The sequence below is a fragment of the Elephantulus edwardii genome, unplaced genomic scaffold, assembly GCF_000299155.1.
Source record: "Elephantulus edwardii isolate Elephantulus edwardi_28Jun2011 unplaced genomic scaffold, EleEdw1.0 scaffold00126, whole genome shotgun sequence".
Lineage (NCBI taxonomy): Eukaryota > Metazoa > Chordata > Mammalia > Macroscelidea > Macroscelididae > Elephantulus > Elephantulus edwardii.
Window position 1 is genome coordinate 3,190,204 of NW_006399876.1, and position 3,562 is coordinate 3,193,765.

Sequence of the window (3,562 nt, forward strand, 5' to 3'; positions counted from 1 at the left end):
TAAAGAGTCCCAGCCGTATCATCTTCATTTGGAGTTTGATTTGAAGTTAGTTCTGTCCTCTTATTTTTCCATGCATTTTGGCTGCAGTGTTGGTAGTAGAGTCTACTACAACATGGATCATCTCTGCTACTGTATTTATTACTAGAGCTCAGCCACGGACCTCTCTAGGATTATTGTGTGTACTCATGCAATTTGTATGAATCTATCAGAAATCTACGAGTCTGTTCTGTACTTTTCATACTGTTGGAGACTTATAATTAAAACTCTTACTAGGGTAGTGAATAAATTTAGTCTTAATAGAAAATACAACATTTAAATAATATATAGTGATTAAAATGTAAAACGTTAGGTGGCATGGTGCATTTAGAGTTGTGCTCCTAGCCCAGAGGCCATGCCTCTCTGTCGGTTCAAATCTACCAGCTGCTCCAAGACAGGATAGTGGGCAGTTTGCTCCTGTGTTATTTGCAGCCTTGGAAACCCAGTGAGGGGTCAGCTCTGAGTCAGTTCTGACTTGACCATGACTGTGTGGTTGTTGTAATGGTCAATGTTTCATACAGTGTCTGCGCGGCTACTGAAAAAGTCTGTTTCATCCCAAGGTCTCCTCTCTTTGCAATGGGTTTGTAGGGGAGCCCTGGTTGCACGTGCTAGGTGTGTTGGTGTATTGGGAGGTGATGCCATGCACAGAGGATGGCAGGGCCCCCGCGAGCTTGGTGTGACATGTGAGGTGGGAGGCTTAGAGTCTGAGAAGCCACTGGCTGGCACAGTCCCCAGGGGTCTGCGGTAACAGCACCCGCGTGCATAGTCCAGCTCGGACTGTGAGGGGATGGGGTTCGGGTGGGAGAAGGGTGAGTGTGGACCTGATCATGAGGTTGAAAGGGAGCTGAGAGGGTGGGGGGCCTGGGCTTCCTGAGAAGGATGAGGTGGTGACAATGGTGGGCTTGGTACAGCTGGTGGGTTCGAACCACACATCTTCACGTAACCACCAAGTGTTTTAACCACTGCACCACAGGGCTGGAGGAGGGAAGAGTCTGTCCCTTGGTACGGAATGCTGATGCTGGAGCTGGGAGGGAGGGAGGTATACTGGGGTGTGCCAGGGTTGGGGAGCTTGGCTTCCAGGGTGACTATAAGTTCCTCTTCCATGTCTGATTCAGGAAAGAAGGGTCCTCTTACCCCTTGGGAGTGTCTGGAACAGGGAACACGTGTGCAGACTACAGCTGAGCTCCACCATATCTGAAGCAGGGGATGGCATGACTAAACTTGGGGTGACCCTAGAACCCTTCCCACATGGAGGGTCAACTCCATCTCTAAGGCTGACCTTGTAGGAGGGGGGTATGGCTGGAGTGGTCTCTGTGGGAGAATAGCCGGCTTAGGTCTGCAAACCCTGGCTGGGCACTCGTGGTGCTAACCGCAGCCTGCAGAAGGTTCTGGACCAGCAGGAAACAAAGATGGGCAAGCTTTCTCTCCATTGGCTTCTAGCAGACTCCCCAGACGTGTCCCTGCGGTGAGGACGGGGCAGTGCTGTCAGGGCAGGCACAGTGCGAGGCAACCCAGCGGGCACTTGGTGGGGGGTTGTCACTGCAAAAGAAGTCCACCAGAAAACGTTTACAGAGAAACGGTTCCCGTCAGCCCAGGAGAATCGTCACTGACTGCTGCTGACCACAGAGGTCCAGGTGTCTGTCCGCCTCCCCATGCTGACATGAGGACGCTGTCGGAAAGGGCAACACTTCCATCTGTTCACAGGGTCGAGGGTTGCTGGAGGCGGACCTGCAGGAACCCAACATAGCCCTCTCCCTACAGAGCCCAGGGGTGTAAAAACCGCCATAGAAGAGGGGCCACAAGTCACAGTAGGAAAAGAAAGAGGTTGGATTCCCACAACGGTGTCGTTTCTAGAAATAAGTATGAAGGCTTCCCGGGAGAAGCATCAAGAAGAAGAAATCAACCTAAATAGAAGGAGAAATGCAGACGTGGTGGATGGGGAGGGTCCGGACTGTGAAGGTGGCAGTGGCTTCTGTAATGAATCGGAAGCCTAACACTTGCTTCGTGTGTGTGATCTGAAAACATCTTGAAGTAACTACAAAAAGATGATGGGCCAGGCCCCCTGCTCCTCGTCGGTGGGCAGGCCACCCTCTCTCCACGTGCAGCCTCAGCCGCATCCCTGAGGCTCGACGGTGAAGGTCGGAGTGGACGGATTAGGCCACACGGGACACCTGGTCACCAGGACTTCTTTAAAGTCTGACAGAGTGGATGCTGTCGTCATCAATGACCTCTCCCCCCCTTTAAATATGCTATATTTTAAACGGGCACTTTGGCCTCAGCCCCCTTCTTAAAAAGATATATATCTCTATCTCTATATCCATATATCTCTATCTCTATATTTAATGTATTTTAATTTTAATTGTGATTTTAACCTAAGTTTGCATTTTCATACGTTCACTGTTGCACATTCTATCCTCTCTCCATTCCTTTCCCCCCGCCCCAGTTCACTTAAAAAAATTCATTCATTGTTGCACAATTGCGTCCCTGGCCCCAGTCTTCTTTGCTATGTTTTTCTTATTCTGGGCTATTGTTGTAAATTATTCCTTCATTGATCTCAACTACATGGTCTGTGTGATCCAGTATGAACTATCCATGGCAAGTTCAATGACACTGTCAAGGCTGAGAATGGGACGCTCATCATCAATGGGAAAGCCGTCACTGCCAACATCAAGCGAGGTGATGCTGGTGCTGAGTATGTTGTGGAGCCCACTGGTGTCTTCACAACATTGCAGAAGGCTGGGGCTCACTTGAAGTGTGGTGCCAAACGGGTAATCATCTCTGCTCCTTCTGCCGATACCCCCATGTGTGTGATGGGCATGAACCATGGAAAGTATGACAACTCTCTCAGGATTGTCAACAATGCCTCCTGCACCACCTATTGCTTGGCCCCCCTGACCAAGGTCATCCATGACACCCTTGGCACTGAAAAGGGACTCAGTGACCACAGTCCATGCTATCACTGTCACACAGAAGACTGTGGATGGCTCCTCTGGAAAGCTGTGGTGTGATGGCCGTGGAGCTACCCAGAATACCATCTCTGCATCTACTGGTGCTGCCAAGGCCATGGTCATCCTGAGCTGAATGGAAAACTTACTGGCGTGGCCTTCCATGTTCCCACCCCCAATGTGTCAGTCAGATCTGACCTGCCGCCTGGAGAAAGCTGCACATATGATGACATCAAGAAAGAACAAAGCAGGCATCGGAGAGACCCCTCAAGGACATTCTGGGATACCCTGAAGACCAGGTTGTCTCCTGTGACTTTAACAGTGACACCCACTCTTCCACCTTTGAGGGTGGGGCTGGCATATCCCTGAACAACCATTTTTTCCAACTCCTTTCCTGGTATAACAATGAATTTGGTTGTAGTAACCAGGTGGTCCACCTGATGCTTCACATGGCCTCCAAAGAATAAGAGCCCCTTGGATCCCCAGTCCCAGTGAGAGAGACCCTCTGCTACTGGGGAGTCCTTGCCCCAACTCAGTCTATGGTTTTGGAGATGAAATCCACAGATCTGTTGTTACTGTGT

At 50.2% G+C, this 3,562-nt stretch overlaps 1 pseudogene; it reads right to left on the reverse strand.

The window, feature by feature from the left end:
• Nucleotides 1-1,734: 1,734 nt before the first annotated feature.
• On the reverse strand, nt 1,735-3,258 carry LOC102868143 (annotated as a pseudogene).
• Between the last annotated feature and the right edge of the window lie 304 nt (nt 3,259-3,562).